At 42.9% G+C, this 23,111-nt stretch overlaps 1 non-coding gene across 1 annotated transcript; it reads right to left on the reverse strand.

Annotated features, from left to right (window-relative positions):
- Positions 1-19,908: 19,908 nt before the first annotated feature.
- Positions 19,909-19,990, reverse strand: trnaa-agc (transfer RNA alanine (anticodon AGC)). The gene has a single exon. It is a non-coding gene; the product is annotated as a tRNA-Ala (tRNA).
- Between the last annotated feature and the right edge of the window lie 3,121 nt (positions 19,991-23,111).

The following is a 23,111-nucleotide window of genomic DNA, read 5'->3' on the forward strand; positions in this document are numbered from 1 at the left end:
TCTCCCTGCATAGGTTCCCATCCGCCTGCCATGTTAGTTTAACTCATCCCCAAAAGAACTAGCAAAAACTTCCCCTAGGACATTGGTTCCAGTCCTGCCCAAGTGCAGACCATCCAGTTTGTACTGGTCCAAACTCTCCCAGAACCGGTTCCTGTGTCCCAGGAATTTGAACCCCTCCCTCGTGTACCACTCCTCAAGCCACGTATTCATCTGAGCTATCCTGCGATTCCTACTCTGACTAGCACGTGGCAGTGGTAGCAATCCAGAGATTACTATCTTTCAGGTCCTACTTTTTAATTTAACGCCTCGCTCCCTAAATTCATCTCGTAGGACCTCATCCCGTTTTTTACCTATATCATTGGTACCTATATGCACCACGACAACTGGCTTTTCACCATCCCTTTTCAGAATGCTCTGCACCCGCTCTGAGACATCCTTGAGCAGGGTGGCAACATACCATCCAGGAGTCTCGGTTGCGGCCGCAGAAACGCCAAACCCCTTAAAATCGAATCCCCTATCATTATTGCTCCTCCACTCTTTTCCCTGCCCTCCTGTAAGCAGAGCCACCCACGGTGCCATGAACTTGGCTGGTACAGCTCCCCCTTGATCAGTCATCCCCTTCAACAGTACCCAACGCGGTGTATCTGTTTTGCAGGGGGTTGACCGCAGGGGACCCCTGCACCATCTTCCTTGTACTGCTCTTCCTGCTGGTCACCCATTTACTATCTGGCAGTGCACCCTTTACCTGTGGTAAGACCAACTCACTAAAGCTGCTATTCACATCATTGTAAGCATCGTGGATGCTCCAGAGTTCATCCACCAGCAGTTCCAGTGCCGCAATGCAGTCCGTCAGAAGCTGGAGGTGGATGCACTTCCCGCACACGTAGTCGTCAGGGACACCAGAAGCGTCCCTGACTTCCCACATAGTACAGGAGGAGTATAACACGTGTCTGAGCTGTCCTGGCATGACAAAACCCTTAGATAAACTTAATTTGGCAACAGCAATGCTAAATGTTACTTACTGATAGAGAAAAAAAAAAACAGAAGCTAATTACCAATCACCAGCCAATCACTTAACCCCTTAGCTGTGACGTCACCTTTCAATTTTATTCACTTCGTTTTTGCCGTCTCTCCTTGCTGCAGCTGCACCGGTTGGCCTCTCGCCGACTCACCAACGCTGGGCCTTTTTATAGCCCTCCCCACGCTGCCTCTTGTCGACTCACGAACTTCTAATGGTTCTCCCACTTGTTTAACTGGATACATCTAATACACAGTGTATACATCTTCTTTTAATTCTTAAATTGGATATAATTCAGTGACAGGATATAAAGGTACAGTTAATTGTTGAACTGGATATAATTAATACAGAGGGTATGAAGGTACAGGTGATTGTTAAATTGGACTTGGTTACCATTAGAAAGGGGAATAAAGTTACAGTTAATTGTTAAATTGGTCATGATTACTCGTAAAATTCGTGCAAAGTTACAGTTGGTTATGGAATTGAGCTTCATCACAATACATAGAATAATAAATGCATCACTAATTTTTAAAAGGGGCTTATTAACTGTTGCACAGGTGTATAAAATCACGGTTAATTGAGATGATAAGTAGTAAATAGAGGAAAATGTCTCAGTTACTTCTTCAACTGACTATAGCAACTACACTGGCAAATAAAATTAATTAACGTTTAATTGGTTGTGATAACATGTGCATTGGGTACAATGTTATCGTTACATTTTAAACTGGAATTTCTAACAAATAGACAGGGTAATAAGGTTACAGTTAATTGATAAATTTGTCAGGATGATCAATACACAGGGGGAAAATGCTGCAGGTAATTATTGAATTGGACATGATGACTAATACCGCGGTGAAAAAAATTACAGTTCTTTGTTAAAGTGGGCTTAGTAACCAGTCCACGGAGGGATAACGTTATTGTTATTTGTAACATTGGTCACGAAAAAGATTACACAGGATAATGTTACTTTTAATTGAAAAATTGGACATGATAACCAGTACACAGGATAAAGTTAGTGCTAATGGTAAAATTGGTGATGATAACAAGTACACAGGAGATTAACGTAACAGTTAATGATAAAATTGGTGATAATAATCGTTACACAGGAGGTTAACGTTAGTGTTAATGGTAAAATTGGACATGATAACCCCTATCGTTGGGAAAATGCTGGATTCCATTATTAAGGAACAGTAGCAGGACATTTGGAAAAGCATAATTCAATCAAGCAGAGTCAGCATGGTTTTATGAAAGGGAAATCATGTTTGACAAATTTGCTTGAGTTCTTCGAGGATGTAACGAGCAGGGTGAATAAGGGGGAATCAATGGATGTGGTGTATTTGGATTTCCAGAAGGCATTCGACAAAGTGCCGCATAAATGGTTAATGCACAAGATAAAAGTTCATGGGGTTGGGGTAATATATTGGCATGGATTGAGGATTGGCTAACGAACAGAAAATAGAGAGTTGGGATAAACAGGTCATTTTCCGGTTGGCAAACAGTAACTAGTTGGTTGCCACAACGATCGGTGCTGGGGCATCAACTATTTCCAATCTATATTAATGACATAGATGAAGGGACCGCGTGTAATGTAACCAAGTTTGCAAACGACACAAAGATGGGTGGGAAAGCACATTGTGAGGAGGACACAACAAATCTGCAAATTGATATAGACAGGCTAAGTGAATGTGCAAAATTTCGGCAGATGTAATATAATGTTAGAAAATGTGAGGTTATCCACTTTAGCAGAAAAAATAGAAAAGCAGATTATAACTTAAATGACGGGAAATTGCAAAGTGCTTCAGTACAGTGGGACCTGCGGATCCTTGTGCATGAAACACGAAAATTATAAAGCAGGTACAGCTTGTAAATCAGGAAGGCAAATGGAATGTTTGGCTTTATTGCAAGGGGGTTGATTATAAAAGCAGCTACTTCCTGCTACAACTATACAGGGTATTGGTGAGGCCACACCTGGAGTACTGCGTACAGTTTAGTTCTCCGTTTTTAAGGAAGGATATACTTGCATTGGAAACTGTACAGAGAACGTTCAGTAGGTTGATTCCAGAGATGAGGGGTTTCACTTATGAAGATAGGTTGAGTAGGTTGGGTCCATATACATTGCAGTTCAGAAGAACGAGAGAGGATCAGATCCAAAAATCTAAGACGATGAAAGGTCTGGACATGATGGACGCAAAACATATTTTGCCACTCATAGGGGAAACTGAAACTAGTGGACATAGTCTGAGAATATGTGACCGCCCATTTAAAACTGAGATGAGGAGGAATTTATTCTTTCAGAGGGTTGTAAATCTGTGGAATTCAATGGCCCAGTGAGCTGTGGATGCTGGGTCATTGAATATATTTAAGGCGGAGATGGACAGATTTTCGCGCGATAAGGGAATAAATGTTTATGGGAAGCGTGCAGACAAGTGGAGCTGATTAAATGATCAGATCAACAATGATCTTATGAAATGGCGGACCGGGCTCGAGGGGTCAAATTGCCTACTCCTGCTCCTAGTTCTTTTGTTCTTGTGTAAACAGGATAACGTTATTTTAAATGGTAACATTGGACACGATAACCTGTACACAGGAGGATAACGTGAATGTAAGTGGTAAAATTGAACATGATAACCAGTACACAGGGTAATGATAGTGTTAATGGTAAAAATGGACATAAGCTTAGCTCAGTGCAATAAACTTAATTAATTATTCAATTGAATATAACGAACACACTGGCTAATACAAGTGGTTAATTGTTAAATTGGTCATGATAACGAGTGCACAAAATACAAAAGTACAATTACTGTATAATTTGGAAATGATAACGAATACAGAAGAGAATGATGTTGCAGATAATTGTGAAATTCGGGTTGAAATCCAATACGCAGAGTAACAAAAATAAAGTTAATCATTCAGTTGGACGCAATAACTATTACAGAGGGGAGTAAAGTTACAGTTAAGATGGAGATAGACACATTTTTGAGCGTTAAGGTAATAAAGGGTTACGGGGAGCGGGTAGGGATGTGGAGCTGAGTCCATGATCAGATCAGCAATGATCTTATTAAATGGCAGAGCAGGCTCGAGGGGTCAAATGGCCTACTCCTGCTCTTATTTATTGTGTTCCTGTGTACACAGGGTAACGTTCGTGTAAATGGTAAAAATGGAGATGATAACCAGTACACAGGATGATAACATCACTGTTAATGCTAAATTTGGACATGATAACAAGTACACAGGAGGATAACGTCATTGTTAATGGTAAAGTTGGACATGATAAACAGTTCACAGGGGGATAACGTTACTGTTAATGGTAAAATTGTATATGACAACCAGCAGAAATGATAAGTAAATCTCAGGGGAATAAACCTAGATAACTATTCAATTGAATATAACGAACACATTGGCTAATAAATGTAGTTAATTATTAAATTGGTCATGATAACGAGGGCAAACGGGATAAAACTACAGTTAATTTAATGATAACGAATACACAGGAGAATAATGTTACAGATAATTGTGAAAGTTGGCATGATATCAAATACGCAGGGTAATAAAATTAATGTCAATCGTTAAATTGGACCGGTTAACTATTACACAGTGGAGTAAAGTTACAGTTAATTGTTCAATTGAATATAACGAGCACAGACCTAATTAAATTAGTTAGTTGTTAAATTGGACTTGCTAATTAATGCACAAGGGGATAAATTTGCAGTTATTTTAAAAATTGAGTTAAAGAAGACAGATGAAGACAGATAAAAAGACAGAGTGATTGAGACAAAAGGAGAGCGAGTGCACGTGAATCACAATGAGACATTGAGAGAAGGAGACAGAGAGGGCGAAGATAGAGAGAGAGAGAAAGAGAGAGACAGAAAGGAAGAACGAGAAACATAGAGAAACATTGAGAGAGATATGGAGAGAGACATGGAGAGAGACATTGAGAGAAACATTGAGTGATATATTGAGTGAGATATTGAGAAGCACATCGAGTGAAACATTGAATGAGACATTGAGTGAGACATTAAGGCGATATTGAGAGATTCTTTGAGAGACACATTGAGAGACACATTAAGAGAGATATTGAGGGAGACATTGAGGGAGACATTGGGGGAAACATTGAGAGAGACATTGAAAAAGCCATTGACGGTGGCATTGAGAGAGACACTGAGAGAAACATTGAGAGATACATTGAGAGATATATTGAGAGATTCATTGAGGGAGGCATTAAGAGAGACATTGAGAGAAACATTGAGAGATACATTGAGAGATACATTGAGAGATTCATTGAGGGAGGCATTAAGAGAGACATTTAAATACATTGATCGAGATTTTGAGAGAGACATTGAGAGAGGCACATAGAGACATATCGAGAGACACATTGAGGATGGCATTGAGGCAGGTATTGAGAGAGATATTGACAGAGACAGAGAGGGAATATTGAGACCGACATTGAGGGAGACATTGCGAGAAGCATTGAGAAAGCCATTGAAGGACATATTCATGGAAACATTGAAGGAGACATTGAGGGAAACATTGAGAGAGACATCGAGGGAGACAGTGAAAGATATATTGAGAAAGTCATTGAGCGAGACATTGAGGGAGACATTGACAAACACCTGAAGGGAGATATTGAGAGAGACTTTGAGAGAGAGATTGAGTGAGACATTGAGAGATACATTGAGGGAGACATTGAGCGAGTCATTGTGTGGGAAGTTGAGAGAGACATTGTTGGAGGCGGTGACAGTGACATTGAGGGCGATGTTGGGGGAGACATTTAGCGAGACATTGAGAGAGACATTGAGAGGCACATTGAGACATACATTGAGGGAGACTATGAGAGAGACATTGAAAGAGAGATTGAGGGAGACATTGAGAGACACTGAGGGAGATATTGAGTGATACATATAAACGTAGAAACATAGAAACTGTGTGCAGGAGTAGGCCATTAGGCATTTCGAGCCTGCACCACCATTCAACATGATCATGGCTGATCATGCAACTTCAGTACGCCATTCCTGCTTTCTCTCCATACCCTTAATCCCTTCAGCTGTAAGGGCCACATCTAACTCCCTTTTGAATATATCTAACGAACTGGCTTCAACAACGGTCTGTGGTAGATAATTTCACAGGTTCACAATTATTTGAATGAAGAAGTTTCTCTTCATCTCGGTCCTAAGTGGCTTATGCATTATTCTAAAACTGTGACCCCTGGTTCTGGACTTCCGCAGCATTGGGAGCAATATTCCTACACCTAACATGTGATATCCCGTCAGAATTTTATATATTTCTATGAGATCCCCTCTCATTCTTCTAATTTCCAGTGAATATAAGCCTAGTCGATCCAGTCTTTCTTCATATGTTAGTACTGCCATCCCGGGAATCAGTCTGCTGAATCTTCGCTGCACTCCCTCAAAAGCAAGAATATCCTTCATCAGATTAGGAGACAAAAACTGTACGCAATATTCAAGGTGTGGCCTCACCAAGGCCCTGTACAACTACAGTAAGATCTCCTTGCTCCCATACTCAAATTATCTCGCTATGTTGACCAACATGCCATTTGCCTTGCATGCCAACTTTCAATGACTGATGTACCATGACACCCAGGTCTCCTTGCAGCTCCCATTTTCCTAATCTGCCATCATTCAGATAATATTCTGCCTTCGTGTTTCTGCCACCAAAATGGATAAGCTCACATTTATCCACATTATACTGCATCTGACATGCATTTGCCCACTCACCTAACCTGTCCAAATCAATCTGCATGCTCTAAGCTTCCTCCTCACAGCTCACTCTGCCACCCAGTTTAATGTCATCTGCAAACTTGGAGATATTACACTCAATTCCTTCATCCAAATCATTAATGTATATTGTAAAGAGCTGGGGTCCCAGTATTTAGCCCTGCGGCACCCCACTAGTCATGCCTGCCATTTTGAAGAGGACCCCTTTATCCCGACTCTCTGCTTCATGTCTGCCAACCAGTTCTCTATCCACGTCAGTACATTACCCCCAATACCATGTGCTTTAATTTTGCACACCAATCTCTTTTGTGGGACCTTTTCAAAAACCTTTTGAACATCCAAATACACCACATCCCTTGGCTCTCCCTTGCCCACTCTACTAGTTTCATCCTCAAAAAAATCCAGAAGATTTGTCAAGCATGATTTCCCTTTCATAAATCCATGTTGACTTGGACCAATCATCGTCACTGCTTTCCAAATGCGCTGTCATTTCATCTTTAATAATTGATTCCTACATTTCCTCCCTACTGATGTCAGGCTAACCGGTCTATAATTATCCATTTTCTCTCTTCCTACTTTTTTAAAAAGTGATGTTACATTAGCAACCCTCCAGTCCATTGGAACTGATCCAGAGTCGATAGACTGTTGGAAAATGATCACCAATGTATTCAGTATTTCTAGGGCCACTTCCTTAAGTACTCTGGGATGCAGACTATCAGGCCCTGAGGATTTATCGGCCTTCAATCCCATCAATTTTCCGAACACAATTTACCGCCTAATAAGGATATCCTTCAGTTCCTCCTACTCACTAGACACTCGGTCCCCTAGTATTTCCGGAAGGTTATTTGTGCTTTCCTTCGTGAAAACAGAACCAAAGTATTTGTTCAACTCGTCCGCCATTTCTTTGTTCCTCATTATAAATTCACCTGCATCCGACTGCAAGGGAACTACGTTTGTCTTCACTAATCTTTTTCTCTTCACGTATCTATCGAAGCTTTTGCAGTCAGTTTTTATGTTCCCGGCAAGCTTCTTCTCGTATTCTATTTTCCCCCTCCGAATTAAACCCTTTGTCTTCGTCTGCTCAATTCTAAATTTCTCCCAGTCCTCAGGTTTGCTACTTTTTCTCGCCTATTTATATACCTCTTCCTTGGATTTATCACTATCTTTAATTTCACTAGTTAGCCACGGTTGAGCCACCTTCCCCGTTTTATTTTTACTCCAGACAGGAATGTAAAATTATTGAAGTTCATCCATGTGATCTTTAAATGTCTGCCATTGCCTATCCACCGTCAAGCCTTTAATTATCAGTCTATTCCAAACAATTCTCTTGTCATACCATCGAAGTTACCTTTCCCTAAGTTCAGGAGCCTAGTCTCTGAATTACTTGTGTCACTCTCCATCTTAATAAAGAAATCTACCATTTTATGATCATTCTTCCCTAAGGGGGCTCGCACAACAAGATTGCTAATTAGTTATTTCTCATTACACATCACCCAGTCTAGGATGACCAGCCATCTCATTGGTTTCTCGAAATATTGGTCCAGAAAACCATCCCGAATACACTCCAGGAAATCCTCCTCCATCGTCTTGGCACCAGTTTGGTTAGAGCAATCTATGTACAGATTGAAGTCTGCCATGATAACTGCTGTACCTTTATTGCATGCTTCCCTAATTTCTTGTTTAATGCTGGCCCCAACCTCACTACTACGTTTGGTGGTCTGTACACAACTCCCACTAACGTTTTCTGTCCTATGCTATTCCGCAGTTCGACCAATACAGATTCCACATCATCAAAGCTAATGTCCTTCCTTACTATTACATTAATTTCCTCTTTAACCAGCAACGCTACCTTACCTCCGTTTCCTTTCTGTCTATTCTTCCTGAATGTTGAATACCCCTGGTTTTTGAGTTCCTAGCATTGGCCATCCTGGAGCCATGTCTCTGTGATGCCAATTATATCATATTCATTATGCCTGTGCAGTTAATTCGTCCACCATATTACGAATACTCCTCTCATTGAGGCACAGAGCCTTCAGGCTTGACTTTTTAACACACTTTGCCCTTTTAGAATTTTGCTGCAATGTGTCCCTTTTTGATATTTGCCTTGGCTCTCTCTGCCCTCCACTTTTATTTTTCTTCTTTCTATCTTTTGCTTCTGCCCCTGTTTAACTACCCTCTGTCTCCCTGCATAGGTTACCATCCCCCTGCCATATTAGTTTAACCGCTCCCCAACAGCACTGGCAAACACTCCCCTGAGGACATTGCTTCCGGTCCTGGCCAGGGTCAGACCGTCCGTTTTGTGGTCCCAGCTCCCCCAGAACCGGTTCTAATATCCCAGGAATTTGAATCCCTCCCTGCTGCACCACTCCTCAAGCCACGTATTCATCTGAGATATTCTTAGATTCCTACTCTGACTAGCACGTGAAACTGGTAGCAATCCTGCGATTACTACCTTTGAGGTCCTACTTTTTTCATTTAACTCCTAGCTCCCTAAATTCAACTTGTAGGGCCTCAACCCGTTTTTGTACTTATATCGTTGTTACCTATATGCACCACGACAACTGGCTGTTTACCCTCCCCCTTCAAAATGTCCTTCACCTGCTCCGAGACACCTTTGAGCCTTGCAACAGGCAGGCAACATACAATCCTGGAGTCCCGATTGCAGTCGCAGAAACGTCTATCTATTCCCCTTACAATAGAATCCCCTACAACTATAGCTCTCCCACTATTTTCCTGCCCTCCTGTGCAGCAGAGCCACCCACAGTGCCATGAACGTGGCTGCTGCTGCTCTCCCCTGATGAGTCCATCCCCCTCAACAGTACCCAAAGCGGTGTAACTGTTTTGCAGCGGGCGATGACTGCAGGGGACCCCTGCATTCTCTTCCTTCCACTGCTCTTCCTGTTGTTCACCCATCCCCTATCTGGCTGTGTACCCTTTACCTGCGGTGTGGCCAACTCACTAAACGTGCAATTCACGACATCCTCAGCAACACGGATGCTCCAGAGAAAATCCACACACAGCTCCACTGCCACAATACGCTCTGTCCGGTGCTGCAGGCGGAAACACTTCGCGCACATGTAATCGTCAAGGACACTGTGACTTCCCACGAAGCACAGGAGAGCACAACTTGTGTCCCAGTTCTCCTGCCATGACTTAACCCTTAGATTAACTTAATTTGTCAACAATAATGACAAAGGTTACCTGCTGCTAAAGGAAAGAGGCAGAGGCAGAGACTGAGATACATTTCACAATTCAATTTCTTGATATTTGAGAGTGTCACAGAGAAAAATGCAGATTCAACAGTTAACAATCAGGTATCACCGAGCAGGATGGGAGAAAATCAGTGTTAAATCAAAGACTTATCTGGAGTGGGGCTCGAACCGACGTGATTACAAATTCAGTGGATCTTAAGTCCAACGCTTTAAGCACTCTGAAATCCTGGTCCTGTAAACATAGAAACATAGAAAATAGGTGCAGGAGTAGGCCATTCAGCCCTTCTAGCCTGCACCGCCATTCAATTAGTTCATGGCTGAACATGCAACTTCAGTACACCATTCCTGTTTTCTCACCATACCACTTGATTCCCCTAGTAGTAAGGACTTCACCTAACTCCTTTTTGAATATATTTAGTGAATTGGCCTCAACAACTTTCTGTGGTAGAGAATTCCACAGGTTCACCACTCTCTGGGTGAAGAAATTCCTCCTCATCTCAGTCCTAAATGGCTTCCCCCTTATCCTTAGACTGTGTCCCCTGGTACTGGACTTCCCCAACATTGGGAACATTCTTCCTGCATCTAACCTGTCTAACCCCGTCAGAATTTTAAACGTTTCGATGAGGTCCCCTCTCATTCTTCTGAACTCCAGTGAATACAAGCCCAGTTGATCCAGTCTTTCTTGATAGGTCAGTCCCGCCATCCCGGGAATCAGTCTGGTGAACCTTCGCTGCACTCCCTCAATAGCAAGAATGTCCTTCCTCAGGTTAGGAGACCAAAACTGTACACAATACTCCAGGTGTGGCCTCACCAAGGCCCTTTACAATTGTAGCAACACCTCCCTGCCCTTGTACTCAAATCCCCTCGCTATGAAGGCCAACATGCCATTTGCTTTCTTAACCGCCTGCTGTACCTGCATGCCAACCTTCAATGACTGATGTACCATGACACCCAGGTCTCGTTGCACCTCTCCTTTTCCTAATCTGTCACCATTCAGATAATAGTCTGTCTCTCTGTTTTTACCACCAAAGTGGATAACCTCACATTTATCCACATTATACTTCATCTGCCATGCATTTGCCCACTCACCTAACCTATCCAAGTCGCTCTGCAGCCTCATAGAATCCTCCTTGCAGCTCACACTGCCACCCAACTTAGTGTCATCCGCAAATTTGGAGATACTACATTTAATCCCCTCGTCTAAATCATTAATGTACAGTGTAAACAGCTGGGGCCCCAGCACAGAACCTTGCGGTACCCCACTAGTCACTGCATGCCATTCTGAAAAGTCCCCATTTACTCCTACACTTTGCTTCCTGTCTGACAACCAGTTCTCAATCCATGTCAGCACACTACCCCCAATCCCATGTGCTTTAACTTTGCACATTAATCTCTTGTGTGGGACCTTGTCGAAAGCCTTTTGAAAGTCCAAATATACCACATCGACTGGTTCTCCCTTGTCCACTCTACTGAAAACATCCTCAAAAAATTCCAGAAGATTTGTCAAGCTTGATTTCCCTTTCACAAATCCATGCTGACTTGGACCTATCATATTACCTCTTTCCAAATGCACTGCGATGATATCCTTAATAATTGATTCCATCATTTTACCCACTACCGATGTCAGGCTGACCGGTCTGTAATTCCCTGTTTTCTCTCTCCCTCCTTTTTTAAAAAGTGGAGTTACATTGGCTACCCTCCACTCCATAGGAACTGATCCAGAGTCAATGGAATGTTGGAAAATGACTGTCAATGCATCCACTATTTCCAAGGCCACCTCCTTAAGTACTCTGGGATGCAGTCCATCAGGCCCTGGGGATTTATCGGCCTTCAATCCCATCAATTTCCCCAAAACAATTTCCCGACTAATAAGGATTTCCCTCAGTTCCTCCTCCTTACTAGACCCTCCGACCCCTTTTATATCCGGAAGGTTGTTTGTGTCCTCCTCAGTGAATACCGAACCAAAGTACTTGTTCAATTGGTCCGCCATTTCTTTGTTCCCCGTTATGACTTCCCCTGATTCTGACTGCAGGGGACCTACGTTTGTCTTTACTAACCTTTCTCTCTTTACATATCTATAGAAACTTTTGCAATCCGTCTTAATGTTCCCTGCAAGCTTCTTCTCGTACTCCATTTTCCCTGCCCTAATCAAACCCTTAGTCCTCCTCTGCTGAGTTCTAAATTTCTCCCAGTCCCCGGGTTCTCTGCTATTTCTGGCCACTTTGTATGTCACTTCCTTGGCTTTAATGCTATCCCTGATTTCCCTTGATAGCCACGGTTGAGCCACCTTCCCTTTTTTATTTTTACGACAGACAGGAATGTACAATTGTTGTAGTTCATCCATGCGGTCTCTAAATGTCTGCCATTGCCCATCCACAGTCAACCCCTTCAGTATCATTCGCCAATCTATCCTAGCCAATTCACGCCTCATACCTTCAAAGTTACCCTTCTTTAAGTTTTGGACCATGGTCTCTGAATTAACTGTTTCATTCTCCATCCTAATGCAGAATTCCACCATATTATGGTCACTCTTCCCCAAGGGGCCTCGCACAACGAGATTGCTAATTAATCCTCTCTCATTACACAACACCCAGTCTAAGATGGCCTCCCCCCTAGTTGGTTCCTCGACATATTGGTCTAAAAAACCATCTCCAGGAAATCCTCCTCTACCGTATTGCTTCCAGTTTGGTTAACCCAATCTATGTGCATATTAAAGTCACCCATTATAACTGCTGCACCTTTATTGCACGCACCCCTAATTTCATGTTTGATGCCCTCCCCAACATCACTACTACTGTTTGGAGGTCTGTACACAACTCCCACTAACGTTTTTTGTCCTTTGGTATTCTGCAGCTCTACCCATATAGTTTCCACATCATCCAAGCTAATGTCCTTCCGAACTATTGCCTTAATTTGCTCCTTAACCAGCAATGCTACCCCACCTCCTTTTCCGTTTATTCTATCTTTCCTGAATGTTGAATACCCCTGGATGTTGAGTTCCCAGCCCTGATCATCCTGGAGCCACGTCTCCGTAATCCCAATCACATCATATTTGTTAACATCTATTTGCACAGTTAATTCATCCACTTTATTGCGGATACTCCTTGCATTAAGACACAAAGCCTTCAGGCTTGTTCTTTTAACACCCTTTGTCCTTTTAGAATTTTGCTGTACAGTGGCCCTTTTTGTTCTTTGCCTTGGGTTTCTCTGCCCTCCACTTTTCCTCATGTATGCGGATTCTGTCTCTGTGAGAAATTGGGCTTCCCCACAGACATACATATACACATAGGGTTTCAGTGAACATTTACGAACATTTTTAGTAATATTGACACGGGGCCAACTCTCCTATTCTCTTTCGAGTTGGTATGAAAAAGAGAGAGAGCGAGAGTGATAGGGAATTCAATTGTAAAGGGAATAGATTGGCGCTTATGCGGCCGCAACCGGGACTCCAGGATGGTATGTTGACTCCCTGGTGCAAGGGTCAAGGATATCTCGGAGAGGGTGCAGGACATTCTGAAAATGGAAGGTGAACAGCCAGTTGTCGTGGTGCACATTGGTACGAACGATATAGCTAAAACAAAACGGGATGAGGTCTTACGAGACGAATTTAAGGAGCTTGGAGATAAATTAAAAAGTAGGACCTCAAAAGTAGTAATCTCGGGATTGCTACCAGTGCCACGTGCTAGTCGGAGTAGGAATCGCAGGATAGCTCAAATGAATACGTGGCTTGAACAGTGGTGCAGCAGAGAGGGATTCAAATTCCTGGGGCATTGGAACCGGTTCTGGGGAGGTGGGACCAGTACAAACCAGACGGTCTGCACCGAGGCAGGACCGGAACCATTGTCCTAGGAGGAGTGTTTGCTAGTGCTGTTGGGGAGGAGTTAAACTAATATGGCAGGGTAATGGGAATGAATGCAGGGAGACAGAGGGAAACAAAATAGAGACAGAAGCAAAAGACAGAAAGGAGATGAGTAAAAGTGGAGGGCAGAGGAACCCAAGGCAAAAAATAAAAAGGGCCACTTTGCAGCAAAATTCTAAAGGGTCAAAATATGTTAAAAAGGCAAGCTCTGTGCCTCAAGGCGAGGATTATTCAGAATAAGGTGGATGAATTAACTGTGCAGATAGCAGTCAACGGATACGATGTGGTCGGCATCACAGAGACATGGATGCAGGATGACTAAGGCTGGGAATTCAACATCCAAAGGTATTCAACATTTAGGAAGGATAGACAGAAAGGAAAAGGAGGCGGATTGAGGTTGCTGGTTAAAGAGGAAATTAATGCAATTGTAAGGAAAGACATTAGCTGGGATGATGTGGAATCTGTATGGGTGGAGCTACGGAATACCAAAGGGCAGAAAACGCTAGTGAGAGTTCTGTACAGACCTCCAAACAGTAGTAGTGATGTTGGGGAGGGCATCAAAAAGGAAATTAGGGGTGCATGCAATAAAGGTGCAGCAGTTATCATGGGTGACTTTAATATGCATATAGATTGGGTTAACCCAACTGGAAACAATACGGTGGAGGAGGATTTCGTGGAGTGCATAAGGGATGGTTTTCTAGGCCAATATGTCGAGGAACAAACTAGGGGGGAGGCCATCTTAGACTGGGTGTTGTGTAATGAGAGAGGATTAATTAGCAATCTCGTTATGCGAGGCCCCTTGTGGAAGAGTGACCATGATATGGTGGAATTCTACATTAGGATGGAGAATGAAAGAGTTAATTCAGAGACCATGGTCCAGAACTTAAAGAAGGGTAACTTTGAAGGTATGAGGCGTGAATTGGGTAGGATAGATTGGCGAATGATACTTAAGGGGTTGTGAGTGGATGGGCAATGGCAGACATTTAGAGACCGCATGGATGAACTACAACAATTGTACATCCCTGTCTGGCATAAAAAAAAACGGAAGGTGGCTCAACCGTGGCAATCAAGGGAAATCAGGGATAGTATTAAAGCCAAGGAAGTGGCATACAAATTGGCCAGAAATAGCAGCGAACCAGGGGACCGGGAGAAATTTAGAACTCAGCAGAGCAGGACAAAAGGTTTGATTAGGGCAGGGAAAATAGTGTACGAGAGGAAGCTTGCAGAGAACATTTCTATGTTTCTATGTTTCTACAGATATGTAAAGAGAAAAAGGTTACTAAAGTCAAACGTGGGTCCCCTGCAGTCAGAATCAGGGGAAGTCAAAACCGGGAACAAAGATATGGCAGACCAATTGAACAAGTACTTTGGTTCGGTATTCACTAAGGAGGACACAAACAGCCTTCCGGATATAAAAGGCGTTAGAGAGTCGAGTAAGAAGGAGGAACTGAGGAAAATCTTTATTGGTCGGGAAATTGTGTTGGGGAAATTGATGGGATTGAAGGCCGATAAATCTCCAGGGTCTGATGGACTGCAGAGTATTTAAGGAGGTGGCCTTGGAAATAGCGGATGCATTGACAGTCATTTTGCAACATTCCATATACTCTGGATCAGTTCCTATCGAGTGGAGGGTAGCAAATGTAACACCACTTTTTGAAAAAGGAGGAAGAGAGAAAACAGGTAATTATAGGCCGGTCAGCGTGACATCGGTAGTGGAATCAATTATTAAGGATGTCATAGCAGCGCATTTGGAAAATGGTGACATGATAGGTCCAAGTCAGCATGGATTTGTGAAAGGGAAATCATGCTTGACAAATCTTAAATTTTTTGAGGATGTTTCCAGTAGAGTGGACAAGAGGGAACCATTTGATGTGGTGTATTTGGACTTTCAGAAGGCTTTCGACAAGGTACCACACAAGAGATTAATGTGCAAAGTTAAAGCACATGGGATTGGGGGTAGTGTGCTGACATGGATTGAGAACTGGTTGTCAGACAGGAAGCAAAGAGTAGGAGTAAATGGGTATTTTTCAGAATGGCAGGCAGTGACTAGTGGGGTACCGTAAGGTTCTGTGCTGGGGCCCGAGATGTTTACAATGTACATTAATGATTCAGACGAGGGGATTAAATGTAGAATGTCCAAATTTGCGGATGACACTAAGTTGGGTGGCAATGTGAGCTGCGAGTTGGATGCTATGACTTGGATAGGTTAGTTGAGTGGGCAAATGCATGGCAGATGAAGTATAATGTGGATAAATGTGAGGTTATCCACTTTCGTGGTAAAAACAGAGAGACAGACTTTTATCTGAATGATGGCAGATTAGGAAAAGGGGAGGTGCAACGAGACCTGGGTGTCATGGTACATCAGTCATTGAAGGTTGGCATGCAGGTACACCAGGCGGTTAAGAAAGCAAATGGCATGTTGGCCTTCAAGTGAGGGGATTTGATTACAGGGGCACGGATGTGTTACTACAGTTGTACAGGCCTTGGTGAGGCCACACCTGGAGTATTGTGTACAGTTTTGGTCTTCCCTAACTTGAGGAAGGACATTCTTGCTATTGAGGGAGTGCAGCGAAGGTTCACCAGACTGATTCCCGGGATGGCGGGACTGACATATCAAGAAAGACTGGATCAACTGGGCTTGTATTCACTGGAGTTCAGAAGAATGAGAGGGGATCTCATCGAAACGTTTAAAATTCTGACGGGTTTGGACAGGTTGAATGCAGGAAGAATGTTCCCAATGTTGGGGAAGTCCAGAACCAGGGGTCACAGTCTAAGGATAAGGGGTAAGCTATTTTGGACCGAGATGAGGAGAAACTTCTTCACCCAGAGACTGGTGCACCTGTCGAATTCTCTACATTAGGAAGTTGTTGAGGCCAATTCACAAAATATATTCAAAAAGGAGTTCGATGTAGTCCTTACTACTAGGGGTATAAGGGGTATGGCGAAAAAGCAGGAATGGGGTACTGAAGTTGCATGCTCAGCCATGAACTCATTTAATGTGGTGCAGGCTCGAAGGGCAGAATGGCCTACTCCTGCACCTATTTTCTATTTTTCTATGTCTCTGATTAACGCTCTTCGAATTTTCACATCCACCCGAGGGTGCAGACGGAGCTTCAATTTAACATTTCATCCGAAAGTCAACAGCTTCAACAATGCAAAATTCCCCACGTACTGCATTTGCGTGTCAGCCAAGATTATATGCTCAAGTCTCAGGAGTGGGACTTGAACACACAACCTCCAGATTCAGTCGAGAATGCTGCCACTGAACCAATGCCGATACCTAAGTTCACAACCGTATTATTTTACACAATTATTTTTAAAAAGTTCCAGGACATACCAAATTCATGGTGATGATATCCACAGACAGTTGCACATAGACAGTGACATACATGCAGAGAGACAGACACAGAGACACACACACACACACAAAACCAGAAATATACACGCACCGACGGACATGCACAGAGTGCCTTAGACATACAGAGTGATAGAATGCCAGAACCACTGTCGCTAATTTGGTTGATTTTTGCGTTTTTCTATCCCTATGTATCGTGAATATTGCAGATTAATGAAAATAAGAAAAAAAAATGTCAGTGTTGACATGTGTGGGACGTTATTCCACCAAACTCAGGATCAGTTTTGCAGGACTTGATTAAATTGTGAAATGGAATGAAAAATGCTGAGATACGTAGTCAACAGGATTCGCATATGTGCCAGGAAACCACAATGGATTTGCAGTCCATCACCTTATCCACTCGGCCACGACCACTGGTTAGCTACCTATTTAAATGTTACTCAGATAAAACTCAGTCATCCATCTCTGTGCAGCAGACGGCCACAGAACCCTGAAACAATCTCCGTTTGCTAAAAATCTGGAAGAGGCAATCTGCTCTTGTTGTATTTTTACTGTTCCATATTACTCTGGAATTTTTCAACATGAATCTGTGCCAAGAAACAAAAGTTAAACTCTGCATATTGAGATAACTGCCTTCTCGTCAGGGAATTGAACCCCGCTCTCCAGCGTGACACGTAGGGATACTCACCACTATACTACCGAGGAATTGACAGCGGTGGATGCTGTCAGAGCCAGAATCGAGCTGTGATCAAAACTGGACACCATGAGAAGTCGGAAGACACATTGAGAGACAGAGACCAACCGACAAACAGGGAGAGACAGACAGCGAGATAGAGACAACGAGAGACAGAAAGTGTGAGTCTGAGAAGGAGAGGCAGACTGAGTGAGAAAAAGCCTCAAACACACACATATACACAGATATATTTGTGTGCTCTATAAAGAGAGAGAGGGAAATAGTGAGAGAAAGACAGTGATAAATACAATGACAAGGAGAGAGAAAGATAGAGAGAGAGAGAGAAAGATAGAGAAAGAGACAGAGATATGAACAGAAAATGATGGAAATACTCAGCAGGTTAGAGACAGGAACTAACAGAGACAGGCAAAGAGAGACAGACAGTCGGAGACATAGACAGACAGAGATGATGGGAAAGCGAGAGACAGTCAGACAGAGAGTCTGAGAGAATCCCATTGGAACAGAACTGGACACCGTGAGGAGGACACAGACACATTGAGAGAGAGAGATAAACAGCGAAACAGGGAGAGACAGACAGTGAGATAGAGACAAAGAGAGACAGAAAGTTGAGACTGAGAGGGAGAGGCAGACTGAGTAAGAAAAAAGACTCAAACACATATATATATACAGTGATGTGTGTATGTGTGACCTATTAAGAGAGAGAGGGTAAGAGTGAGAGAAAGACAATGATACAGTCAGTGACAAGGAGAAAAACAGACAGAGAGAGAGAGATAGAGACTAAAACAGAAAATGATGGAAATACTTCTCAGCTTACAGGCAGGAACTAACAGAGACAGGCAAAGACATGGACAGACCGAAATGATGGGAAAGAGAGAGCCAGTCAGACAAATAATCTGAGAGAATCCCATTGGAACAGACGTGGGCACCGTGAGAAAGAGACAGATTGAGAGTCAGAGACAAACAGAGAAACAGGGACAGACAGAGTGAGTCAGACTGAGAGATACAAAGATTCAAACATACAAAAACATACACAGCTCTCAGAAGAGAAAGAGAGGCAGAGACCGAGCGACACAGATACATTTCACAATTTCATTTCATTATCGGTTCAGAGTGTCACATAGTTACATAAAATTGCTGAGTCAACCGATGAAAATCCGGTATCACTGATTAGAATTTGAGGAAATCCGTGTTAAATTAAAGAAATACCATGAGTGGGGTACGAACCCACGCGGAAAAATACCCATTGAATTTTAAGTCCAAAGCCTTAACCACTCAGATTTCCTAGTCCGGTGAGACCCTGCATTCTGTCTCTGTGAGCATCTGGGCTTCAACCCCAACCCCACATACAAACACATGCACATCGGCTTCCAGTGAGCATTTACGAACATTTTTAGTGATATTGACACGGGGGCAACTCTCCTATTTTTTTTCGAGTAATGCCATGGGACCTTTCATATCCACCCATGGGTGCAGACGGAGTTTAATTTAACATTTCATCCGAAAGTCAACAGCTTCAACATTGCAAAATTCCCCAAATGCTGCACTTGAGTGTTAGCCAAGATGATATGCTCACGTCTCAGGAGTGCGACTTGAACACACAAACACCTAATTCAGGCGAGAATGCTGCTACTGAACCAAAGCCGATACAAAAGTTCACAACCGTATTATTTTCCCCAAGTTTTTTTTATAAGTTCCAGGACATACCAAATTCATGGTGATGATTTCCACAGACAGTTGCACGTACATCGAGATATATATAGAGATAGATAGACACAGAGACACACAAACAAATAACCAAAAATATACACGCACCAACGGACATGCACAGATGCCTTAGACATCTCGAGGGATAGACAAGCTGAATCACTGTCGTAACTTTGACTGATTTTTGCGATTTTTTAAACGGATGTATCGTAAATATTGCTGATTAATAAACATGAGAAAAAAATGTCAGTGTTGAAAGGTGTGGGACGTTTTTCCATCGATCTCAGGATCAGTTTGGCAGAGACCTGGTGAAATTGAATGAAAAACGCTGAGAAATAGTCGGCAGGATTCGAACCAACGCTGGAAAACCCCAATGGATTGCTAGTCCATCGCCTTAATAACTCGGCCACGACTATTGTGTTGCTGCCTTTTGTAAACGTTACTCAGAAAAAACTCAGTCATCCATCTCTGTGCAGCAGACGGCCAAAGATTCCTGAAAAAGTCTCCATCTGCTCAAACTCTGTAAGAGGCCATCTCCTTTACCTGTATTTTTACAGCTCGATATTGCTCTGCAACTTTTTAATATGAATCTCTTCCAAGAAACAGAAGTAAAATTCTACATTTTGAAACAACTGCCTCCCCGTCAGGGAATTGAACCCCGGTCTCTCGCAGAACAGGCGGGATATACCCACTAAACGAACGAGGAACTAATGGGTACCAGATCTGTCAGAGCAGGAATCGAGCTGTGAACAGAACTGGACACCATGAGAAGTCGACAGATTGAGAGACGGAGACAAACCGACAAACAGGGAGAGACAGACAGCGAGATAGAGACAACGATAGACAGAAAGTGTGAGACTGAGAAAGAGAGGCAGACTGAGTGAGAAAAAGACTCAAACACAAACATATACAGACATGTGTGTGTGTGATCTATTAAGAGAGAAAGGGAAAGAGTGAGAAAAAGACAATGATAAAGACAGTGACAAGGAGAGAGACAGGTAGAGATAGAGAGATAGAGACTAAAACAGAAAATGATGGAAATACTTTTCAGGTTAGAGACAGGCAAAGAGATGGACAGACCGAAATGATGGGAAAGAGAGAGCCAGTCAGACAAAGAGTCTAAGAGAATCCCTTTGGAACAGAAGTGGACACCGTGAGGAAGAGACAGATTGAGAGACAGAGATAAGCAGAGAAACAGGCACAGACAGAGTGAGTCAGACTGAGAGAGACAAAGGCTCAAACATACAAACACATACACAGCTCTCTGAAGAGAGAGAGAGGCAGAGACCGAGCGACACAGATACATTTCACAATTTCATTTCGTTATCAGCTCAGATTGTCACATACCTACAGAAAATTGCAGATTAAACAGATGAAAATCCGGGATCACTGATCAGAATGGGAGGAAATCCGTGTTAAATTAAAGGATAGAATAAAAGGAAAAGGAGGTGGGGTAGCATTGCTGGTTAAAGAGGAGATTAATGGAATAGTTAGGAAGGACATTAGCTTGGATGATGTGGAATCTATATGGGTAGAGCTGCAGACCACCAAAGGGCAAAAAACGTGAATGGGAGTTGTGTACAGACCTCCAAACATTCGTTGTGATGTTGGGGAGGGCATCAAACAGGAAATTAGGGGTACATGCAATAAAGGTGCAGCAGTTATAATGGGTGACTTTAATAGGCACATAGATTGGACTAACCAAACTGGAAGCAATACGGTGAAGGAGGATTTCCTGGAGTGCATAAGGGATGGTTTTCTAGACCAATATGTCGAGGAACCAACTAGGAGGGAGGCCATCTTAGACTGGGTGTTGTGCAAGGAGAGAGGATGAATTAGCAATCTCGTTGTGCGAGGCCCCTTGGGGAAGAATGACCATAATATGGTGGAATTTTGCATTAGGATGGAGTATAAAACAGTTAATTCAGAGATCATGGTCCAGAAGTTAAAGAAGGGTATCTTTGAAGGTATGAGGCGTGAATTGGCTAGGATAGATTGGTGAATGATACTTAAGGGAATGACTGTGGATTGGCAATGGCAGACATTAAGAGACCACATGGATGAACTACAACAATTGTACATTCCTGTCTGGCATAAAAATAAAAAAGGGAAGGTGGCTCAACCGTGGCTATCAATCAGGGATAGACAGGCTGAATCACTGTCGTAACTTTAATTGATTGTTGCGTATTTCTCTCCGTATGTATCGTGAATATTGCAGATTAATAAACATGAGAAAAAATGTCAGTGTTGAAAGGTGTGGGACGCTATTCCATCGATCCCAGGATCAGTTTTGCAGAGACCGGGTTCAATTGTGAAATGGAATGTGAAATGCTGAGATCTGTAGTTAGCAGAATTTGAAGCTGCGCCAGAAAAGCCAATGGATTTCGAGTCCAGCGCCTTAACCACTCGGCCACGACTACTGCATCTGGGCCTTCGTAAACGTTACTCAGAAAAAACTCAGTCATCCATCTCTATGCAGCAGACGGCCAAGGAATCCTGAAAAAGTCTCCGTTTGCTGAAAATCTGGAAGAGGCAATCTCCTCTACCATTATTTTTACTGTTCTATCTTGCTCTGGAACTTTTTAACATGAATCTCTACCAAGAAACAGAAGTAAAATTCTACGTTTTGAAAAAACTGCCACCCGGTCAGGAATTGAACCCCAGTATCCCATGTAATAGGCAAGGATACGCACCACTATACTAACGATGAATTGAGGCTGATTAGCTCTGTCAGAGTAGGAATCGAGCTGTGAACAGAACTGGACACCATGAGAAGTCGACAGACACATTGAGAGACAGAGACACACCGACAAACAGTGAGAGACAGAAAGCGAGATAGAGACAACGAGAGACACAAAGTGTGAGACTGAGAAGGAGAGGCAGACTGAGTGAGAAAAAGACTCAAACACATACATATACAGAGATGTGTGTGTGTAATCTATTAAAAGAGAGAGGGAAAGAGTGAGAGAAAGACAATGATAAAGACAGTGACAAAGAGAGAGACAGATAGAGACAAAAACAGAAAACGATGGAAATACTTATCAGGTTAGAGACAGGGACTAACAGAGAGAGGCAAAGACATGGACAGTCCGAAATGATGGGAAAGGGATAGCGGGACAGAAAAGAGAATTCCACTTTGAACCGAAGTGGACACCGTGATAAAGAGACAATTTGAGAGACAGAGACAAACAGAGATACTGGGACAGTCAGAGTGAGACCAAGACTCAAACATCGAAACACATTCACAGCTCTCGAAAGAGAGAGAGAGGCAGAGACCGAGCGACACAGATACATTTCACAATTTAATTTCATTGTCGGCTCAGAGTGTCACATCGTTGCAAACAATTGCAGATTCAACTGATCAGAATGGGAGGAATTCCGTGTTAAATTGAAGAGACAGCAGGCGTGGAGTACGAACTCACGCGGGAAAAACCCATTGAATTTTAAGACAAACGTCTTAACCACTCGGCCATCCTGGTCCTGTCAGCATCCGGATTCTGTCTATGTGTGCATGTGAGAACCTGGGCTTCAACCCAA

Source organism: Pristiophorus japonicus, chromosome 23, assembly GCF_044704955.1.
Source record: "Pristiophorus japonicus isolate sPriJap1 chromosome 23, sPriJap1.hap1, whole genome shotgun sequence".
In the NCBI taxonomy this organism is placed as follows: domain Eukaryota; kingdom Metazoa; phylum Chordata; class Chondrichthyes; family Pristiophoridae; genus Pristiophorus; species Pristiophorus japonicus.